Source organism: Carassius auratus, chromosome 15 (assembly GCF_003368295.1).
Source record: "Carassius auratus strain Wakin chromosome 15, ASM336829v1, whole genome shotgun sequence".
Classification (NCBI taxonomy): domain Eukaryota; kingdom Metazoa; phylum Chordata; class Actinopteri; order Cypriniformes; family Cyprinidae; genus Carassius; species Carassius auratus.
The window spans coordinates 12,275,950-12,285,563 of record NC_039257.1 but is presented as its reverse complement, the minus strand read 5'-3'; the positions used below and the strand labels follow the sequence as shown (position 1 = coordinate 12,285,563).

At 36.4% G+C, this 9,614-nt stretch overlaps 1 long non-coding RNA gene across 1 annotated transcript; it reads right to left on the bottom strand.

The window, feature by feature from the left end:
• Nucleotides 1-6,869: 6,869 nt before the first annotated feature.
• On the bottom strand, nt 6,870-8,980 carry LOC113115122 (uncharacterized). Its single transcript, XR_003293832.1, has 4 exons — nt 8,822-8,980; nt 8,506-8,546; nt 8,027-8,093; nt 6,870-7,379 (listed from the first exon to the last, which is right to left on the bottom strand). It is a non-coding gene; the product is annotated as an uncharacterized LOC113115122 (long non-coding RNA).
• Nucleotides 8,981-9,614: the final 634 nt, after the last annotated feature.

The window sequence follows — 9,614 nt, the reverse complement described above, 5'->3', positions numbered from 1 at the left end:
CAGCAAGACTTTCCTTCATCTGTGGAATACAAATTAAGATATTTTTGATGAGATCTGAGTGCTTTCTGACCCTGCATAGACAGGAAGGGATCTGCTTAGGCCATGGTCAAGGCACAAAAACCTAATAAGGACATAATTAAAATAGTCCATGTGACATCAGTGGGTTACATGTAATTTTTTATGAAGTTACGAGAAAACTTAAGAATAACGACTTCTCCAAGAAAATATTTCTTCTTTTCTTGGAGAAGAAATTATTTAATGAAGTTATTTTTGTCTTTGTGCACAAAAAGTATTCTTGTGGCTTAATAAAATTATGGTTGAAGCACTGATGTCACATGCACTTTCCCTCTGTTGAAATGAAATTGCCTTGTGTATGCTATGAAGGATGCTAAGTGTCAAGGACTTCAAACAGCAGTCTCTGATTCACAAAATGCACTGTACTTCTGCAAAAAGGTGCAGCCTTCATAAGTTTCCATTGCACCAGCTCACCATATGCACCTTATGCAAATACACAGCTACCAAAAAGTTTCAAAAGACAAAATGTGTCATTATTCAATATTAAATACTGTAGTTGCTAGTTTAAATTGCAGAGATAGCCAAGCCACTCATAGGTCAATTTTACAAAACGGTGGTTTCAAAATGGTATTCAAGGCATCCTACATGTCAGCTTCTAGCCCAGTCAATGGCTTGAGTTTGAGGTGGAACTGCCTGTTTTTTGAATGATCCTGAAATAGACTTGCTTTTGTCATGAAAGAGTCAAATTATATGATATTTGAAAGGGGTCATGATGACATGAGACATCAAATTTACCTTGATCTTTTGGCATATGAGAGGTCATTGTACCATTAAAACATCCTGCAGGTTTCATAACTTAAAATGTCCTCCTCACTGTAAACAAAGCATTTATTTTATCAAGCTCCAAAAATGGCTCATTCGGATCTGAGGGCATGAAGACGTCATGGGAGAACAAACATTTGCATAAACACTGCCTTCAGAGTAGGACATTGATGAATAGTCATCTTCTCACCATAGGCAATGCCCACTGGCATCCAGTCGTTTAATGGTTGACACTTGATTACATGATGAGAGTCATGCAACATTCTTATTTAGCATCACATCAAAAGCTGCCACTATCTTGTCTACAATAGATACAGTATAGAGATGTCTGTTTGCTTTCAGTAGTCCACATGTTTGAGTCTGTCGTCAGTAGGACAAATAGACTGAAAGAACGTTCGCTTTGACATGTTTAGTTTAAACATCTCGTTCACACCTTGAACAGATATCAGAAGGTTCCCAGCGTAAGGAACAAGTGGATAGTTTATTTTTAATGGCATCCCGGATCATGTCAAAGGATTGTATTTTACTTTGCTTTGCAAACCAGTGTCAGTGTACATTTGTTGAAAGATGAAGCGGTTTTAGATCTAACAGTAAAATATAGCTGCAAGCAGCAATCATGGGGCCAAGCATTCCAGCGGCAACATCAGGAGCTAAGCATATGTAGCATCAGACCAAATGCAACAATGAATAATGAAATTAATAATTGCATGATTGTAATTGAAATGGCTGAAAATCGTTAATAAAAGTTCCACAGCGAGGAGCTAAGCATGGCATGGAGCATCAGACCAAATGCAACGAGTAAGAAAAGCAATTATTGGAAGAGTGTAATTGAAACAGCCAGTAAAACTCCAGTAAAATGATGTATTATCATTTTTGGAAAATAGGTGGCGCTGTAATCAAATCGCTTTGTTGTGTTCTGTGGGAGGTGACAATGTTGTGGGCAATTTCTTTCAAAATACTTACAGACCTTTAGGGCAATGAGTCGAACATGCCCACCGAGTTTCGTTCCGATCGACTTCCATTAACCTTGTCAAATAGGTGCTTAAAGTTGTTTGGCCAATGGCGGCCATGTTTTTTAAGATAAGTGAAATTCCTCATAGAGCACTTGTGCCACATTGGGCCATATCAATTTTCAAGTTGATTGGATCAACGGTTGCTTAGTTATAGCCATTTGATTTTTTTTCATCCTGTAGCGCCACCAAGTGGCAGATATGGAAAAAAAATAATAATTTGACTAAAGTTTTTGTTCATGCATATGAGTTCTGAGTTTGGTGAAGATATCTCATTTTGTTCCCGAGTTATAGCCTTTTTCATAAAATTGGTCCACGAATTTGAATGTTTTGGGTCACCTGGTTTTTTGTTCAGTCTTGATCAAACCACTGCAATAATATTCTCTGGACTCTCTAGATCAATAATTTTCAAAAATATGTTGCATTTTGTCCTTTGGTTAGCTATAAGAGGTCATTTAGGAAAGGGCCGTGGCCACATGTAACCTAAAGCCTATAAAACTGAAACAAAAACTCAAAACTTTATGAAACTTGGTTATAACATGTGAAAGATGACCCACCAAGCATGCAACGTTTCATTAAGATCAGAAAATAGCTGGTGCTATAACAGTTAAAATGGCCTAAAAAACAAAAGATTTCTGTTGTGAATGGCATTAAACTGCAAAAAAAAAAAGGGGTAATATAATCACACATGCATTAGATCTGTATTTTTTCTAAACAATCATGCAAAATTTAACAGAGATTAGGTAAAAAAGAACACTGTAATATTTATAAAGCTTCAAAACCCAGTGTTGAATAAAAAATTGCAATTATAACCACTAGATGTCACCGGAAGACCACTAATGAGCTCACTAAAGACTAAAACATTACAGTTTATGGGCTTGTTGAGGGATTCATCTAGAAAAAATGTATATTACTATTATTTAATATTACTGTTCAAGCATTTCAGATCACATTGAGTCAAAGTTTACCAATTTATTCATACAGATATATATAATGTTTATAATTATGCCAGATTATGATTGCAATGAAACCTGAAAAATGACATAGAAGCCCATAAAAACAGAAGACTTGCAATAGGTTTTATCACCCATCATTTATTTTAATTATCTATATATATAACAAAATGTGTGCATCTGTGTGTGGGTTTAAGCATGCTTATTGAGTATTAATATACTAGTTTAAACATTTCATGTTTGTGTGTGTCTGTAATTCTGTTCTATTCTTTTACTGTCAGCCATATCTAGGTTATTTAAAATCAGTGCAGTACTATTATCTAGACTGTGAAATTATACATAAATTGCGTATGCTTCTTTGGAATGAAATTAAGACAACATATAACAGTTATAAAGGTTAAAGAGACAGTCTTGTATGATAAATTGCATTTACGACCACTAGATGTCACTGGAAGACCACTAATGGGCTTTGCAGAGATATAGCCTCAGACTCATTTTGTGAAGATGCCTGACATCTGAAGCAGCGCTGTACAAAAACGGTTTCGTCTATTGACACGAAATCCATAACTTTTTGTCAGCACGGTCTGAAGATGATCTGATTCAATTTTGGTGAAAATTGGACAAACGGTTGAGGATGAGTTTAAAAAAAAAGGTTTTCAACATGAATCAAAATGGCGGACCGGAAGTTTTGCTTAATATGACATAATTGGTATGCATGTTGTCGGCATGTCCCAAGGAACATTTTGAGACATGTTTCATGATAATAGGCTAATGCAATCAAAAGTTATTAGCATTATTGGAAATGTAATAATTAGCGGTTATTGATTGGTTTATTACTCTTGACCAATAGGTGGCGCTGTGACCAAAATGATGTGGCGTGGTCAATGTGATGTGACAATGTCACATATTAAGTTTTGTGTAAATATCTCCAACCTTTGCAGAGATACAGCCTCAGATGCAGTTTGGCATCTTTCCAGCAAATTCGTTGGTACGCTAATTGAAAACGGTTACGTGTATCGACACAAATTCCATAACTTTTTGCCAGCATGGTCTGAAGATGATCCAAATCAAATTTGGTGAAAATCTGAGCAACGGTCTAGGAGGAGTTCGAAAAAGTAGGTTTTCAACATGAATCAAAATGGCGGACAGGAAATTTTGCCAAAATTGACAAATGGGGTATCGGTGTTCTCGGCATGACCCAAGGAATCTATCAACATCAGCTTTGTTACAATAGGCTAATGTATGCAAAAGTTATTAGCATTTTTCGAAAAAATCGTTATAACTATTGACCACAAGGTGGCGCTGCCCCCAATTTTTTTGTGTACATTCAGGGCATGGAGCCGGACATTTTTGTAATTATTTGCGAAACGATACGGAACTTCATTCTTAAGATACAGCAATTTACAACTAAATCCAAAATGGCCGACGCCCAAAATGGCCGAATTGGGAAAATTCGGTATCATTCGACTCGGAATGATGCACTGAATCTAAAGACACCACTTTTGTGATTTTTGGCAAAACCGTTCAGAAGTTATGAGCAAAAACATGCATTTTTCATATCTCCTGACCACTAGGGGGCACAGCGCCGAAACACTGCAGGTAGTCCCAGGGAATGGTTGTTATAAGACCCACCAAGATTGGTCTCAATAGGCCAAACCGTTGCGGAGATATAGCCTCACGTTCACGTTTGCGTGCTTTTCGAAGAATTCGTTCATGAGCTATTCGGAAACGGTTTGAGAAATCAACTTGAATTCCATAACTTTTTGCCAGCATGGTCTGAAGATTATCTGATTCAATTTTCGTGACAATCGATGCAACGGCCTAGGACGAGTTCAAAAAAGTAGGTTTTACGAACAATTGACGATAGCGAAAAAACTAAGCCTTGCGATTTTTGAATTTCGGTGTCCATTCGACTCGGCATGAGCCAAGGAATCACAGGAAAAAAGAATTTTCATTTTGTGGCTTACGGTTCAAGAGTTATTAGCATCAAGTTTTTGAAAGTTTAGACAATTGGTGGCGCTAGAGAGTTTGAGTTAGAGACTTCAAATTTGCTACGGTTAATGTTCAGACAGTCCTCTATTAGTGTGCCAAATTATACAACTTTCCCGCAATCGGTTCTATGGGCTACCATAGACTTGGGGTGGAAGAAGAAGAATAATAACGCCAACAAACACAATAGGTGCCTTCGCACCTTCGGTGCTTGGCCCCTAATTATTTCATAATGTCTGGAAATTATGTTTTATTTTGATCGTGCTGTCAAAACACTCACATGCGATGGTGAGCGTGATACAACATGTACAACATGTTCCTAGATCAACATCTTTGTTGATCCTGGAAAAACATTCCAGTCAACCAATCAGAACTGAGATATAACCTTTCAGGAAATATCTGTTTTAGGCACAATCAGGGTTAAGTGCTTCTATACCCTTGTTAATCAGCTATCCTTTCCCACTGATTTTAGGAATAAATTAAGGGTAGGCGTAGGGATTGGGATAAGTCTATTTTTGGACAATAATGTTGATCTATTCATCAAAAGATGTTGATCCAGGAACAAGTCTTACTCTTACTTATTTCTTTTGGTGAAAAAAACTTTATTAACATTATAAGTCAGTGGTTCCCAACCTTTTTCAACTCGCGGCCCACACAACCAAACACATATGTTTGCGCGGCCCACTTCAAAAAAATTAACTGACCCCGCTATTGTTGGGTTAATAACTTAGTACTCAGAAGCTAGATTTTAAACTATATTTATTGAATAAACTAGGGCTGTGCGATATGGACACAGCCCTAGTTTTCTTTTTTTTTGATCAATTTTGCAATTGTGCTTTTACAGTCATAAATGCATTCAGGATTAATTTGAAACATATTTCCAAAAGAAAACCAATCAGGGCTTTATCAAAAAGTTGTAACATCTCTAGAACAGACATAAGTCAAAATTATCACTATAGTGAAGATGTAAAAAAATGTGGCATGTGAATGTGACTTGTGGCAAAAAAAAAAAAAAAAAAAAAAATTCTGTATACAGGGACTTTTTTTTCTTTTTTGCCATGCATTGTTCATAGAGCTCATTAATTGTAGTGGTGCCTCAGGTGTTTGCAGTGTGTATACAGTATGTGTATGCGGTCAGCAGTGAGAGCGCATAAATATAAGGCGAAAGCACATTAAAATAATGCACGAGTGCGAATCTCTCTGTTCGCAGCAGATTTCCTTTGCTCTGTCACAAAACCGGTCGTGCCAAGTAGGTATCGCTGCAGCCCGGAGACCTCCAAGTGGGAGGAGCTTTTGCCGCAAGTGGGCTGGACTTCACGGAGAGCTCCAAGTGGGAGGAACTTTTGCCGCTAGTGGGCGGGACTTATACAAATGGGCGGGGTTTAAGCGGAAGTTTCACATTGGGTCATTGCCGGGGTGCGCGCGAATGAGGATGGCATAAAGTAGCGATACTAATGAAAAACAGATTTGTTTTTTATTGTAGTTTAAATTTTATTAACAAGAGGTTATATAATTTTGTGACAACTGCAAACATTCAAGTATATTAAATTATATTAATTTTATAATTATATCAGTATCAAGAAAATGAATGAGTAATTTAGAGCAATAAAATGTTTATTGTATGTGAATGTTTTTCTTTAATGCAAGTTTGAAATCTGAGGGAGAATTATATTGTTTAGATTGTTACAACCCCCTTGGCTCTAGGTGAAACAACATTACAAAAGGCCACACGTGGAAGTACATTTTACAAATAAACAATTAATTAAAAAAAAAGAAAAAAAAAATCTAAATAGTAATACAAGAGTTAATAATAATAACAAAAAAACATTCCAAGACGTACCAAAGTCCAATTTAAGACTCATTTCCCCATCTCCTTTTTATCACCAACTCAATCACAGGTAACGCTCCAAACCATTAAAAATTCAAGTTTTATTTGTTATATGACATGCAAAAAGCAGTGAAATGTAGGTCTGGCATACTCTTTTTAGACTGTGCAAAAAAAAAAAAAAAAAAAAAAGAGAAAATTAAATACAAATAATGAAACAACAGGAACAAAATACAAAGTTTTTTTTTTGGAGATAATTAAATACAAATAATGAAATATACACAATATACTGTATTAAACTTCTACACAGATGATTTGTAGAGATGCTACACAGAAACTGCTACACAGATGATGTGCAGAGATGTAAACAATGTGCAGTGAGGATGAAATGCCTAGTTAGGTTGTCAAAAAAGCGCAGTGTGCAGAGAGTTATTGTAGCCCTAAACAACCAGTGTATAAAGTGCAGTGTGTTTAATGTCCATGTTTAGTAGTCTGATAACATGAGGGAAGAAACTCCTCCTTAGCCTCTCCGTCTTTGCCATCAGACTGCAGAAGCGTCTGCCTGACTGTAGCAGATGGGTTGGTGGGGTCTTTAAGGATCTTAACAGCCCTAGATTTACAGCTCCTGGTTTGGATGTCTTGCAGAGAGGGGAGAGATGTTCTGGACATGTGCTCTGCTACTCTTTGCAGGGCATTTGAAGGTATTTGAAGATGCTTACTCTCTTCACTGTGGTCCCGTTAATGATGATTGGGGTAGATCCGCTGCTGCCTCAAATAGAAAAGAGTTATTGTAAAATATTATTACAATTTACAATATGAATGTTTCTACTGCATTTCTGAACAAATAAATGAAGCATCAGACTTCAAAACCATAACAAAATCTTTCCAACCCCAAACAGTCCTCTAGAACAGATATTTAAGGAATCTGAGGTTTTAACCTGCTTGATTTTTATCAGCATTTGAACACTTTGCAGCTGCTTTCACTCCAAGTCTATGGATTATACTTTTACTGAAATGAAGTGTCATTAGTCACTAAACATTCAGTCCAATGACATCCTAAAATAATTCACTGTTGACAAGTTAACATTAACTAAAGTACAATGCACATAAATGTGCACATAAATGTGCATTGTACTTTAGTTACTGTTGACAAGTTAACATTAACTAAAGTACAATGCCCATTTATGTGAGACGTCCACAGAATGTAATGTCATTTACATTCCAACATTTGTCATTTAGGACAGTCTCTGACCATAGCAATTTTAGGGACAAGCGCTGTTGCAAATGTCCACCTTTAAAGTATGAACATAATTTATCCACACAAAGACCCACATACACACACACATTAGTCAAAAATCTTCAGAAAAAATAAATTACACATCTTGATGCATAAAGAACAAAAAAAAGTTTACAGGAAAGTGATCCTTTGGGTAAGCAGATCACCGAAATGTAACTTTTGGCCACCCAGACTTGAACTTTCTGTAACACAAAGTTTACACATAATGTTTTTGTTTGTTTGTGTTTCCTACAATGACAAAATTAATTCTACACCTGTTGATATGTAATGCATGGAGGTGGACACTGCAGTTATCCTCATATATCCACTGTTATGATTATTAAATTGAAAAATAAATTTGGTAATTAAACCAAATGTTTCAATTGCATTACATTATTTGGATTAACGTTACACATAAAAATAGATAACATTTAAAAATTGTTTTGAAACAATGACCAGCTTTGTTAAAGTCAAGCATTATCAGTTAGGAGTTTTAACTAAGACTCATTCTTATGGAACACTGTACTAAATCTATTAATAGTTATTGATCGCTTAAATATCAGTGCAGTTATAATACATAGGCCTGCATATTTTACGTAACGTTAGTAACAATACCTGCTTATGGTCTTCAGTGTCCGTAATCTGCAGCGTAAATCCTATATGTATTGCAGAAATATTTAGCACAAAAGGGTAACAGACACAATAAAGATGTAATTTATCTGTGCTGCTAATGCTGTCTTAACGTGCTTTCGGAATAATCGTAAATATGAGTTTTGAAGGTAAAAAAAAATTGCACATGAATGTCCTCCCATTTTCAAACTTCAATGCAATGAGCTTGTAATCATGATTTAACTACGTCAAGACTTAAACATCAACCGCCAAGATACTGCACTTTTTCGCAACTTGTAATACGTTGTACAAGTAGACTTACCCCTTCAAACTCCTCTTTCTTGATGCTGAAAAGCCTTGGGAAATTGACGTTGTCTTTTTTTTTTTTTTTTTTTGTAGGGAGTGGGGGATTAGCAGCGTGCATTAACCCCATGACATTAAATAAACCAATCAAAAGGCTCTGGAGGTTTGTACAGCCCACTTGGAGCTGAAGTCCCACCCATTTGGAGCTGACCCGCCCATTTGGAGCTGGCTCCGACCTCCGTTTATACCTATCTCGGTCGTGCTTGCTCAGATACACGCTGCTTTGCGAGGAGAGAGTGTGCACACTTAAAACGTGTCTCCTCTCACTTAAACTGCATCCTGTTCACTAACAAATTCACTCTATGCTCATGTGTTAGACATTAATTATTTTCGCACGTTTTTATTTCTAGCCTTTTACCGCAGTGAGAACGCTCTGATCCGTCAACATTGGCTCAGAAAAAAGGCGCATCACAGACAGTGTGTGAACCTGGAGTTAGGCATATGCGCACGCTCAAATCGTGATTTTAGGACGTTTTCTTTTAATCGCACAGCCCTAGAATGGACTGGAAATGGACAGAAAATAATTGGCGGCCCACCTGCAATACCACCGGACCACAGGTTGAAAACCACTGTTATAAGTAAACCTCTAGGAACTATTAAAATAATTACAAAATCTATAACACTGATGTGGACATGAACTTACTGGCCTTACTAATATTATCATATATTTTTATATAGTATGAAAATATTAAATAATGTCAGGACAAAGATGTTCATTTCATATTTATTTGATTGAGTGATGTTGTGGAGAT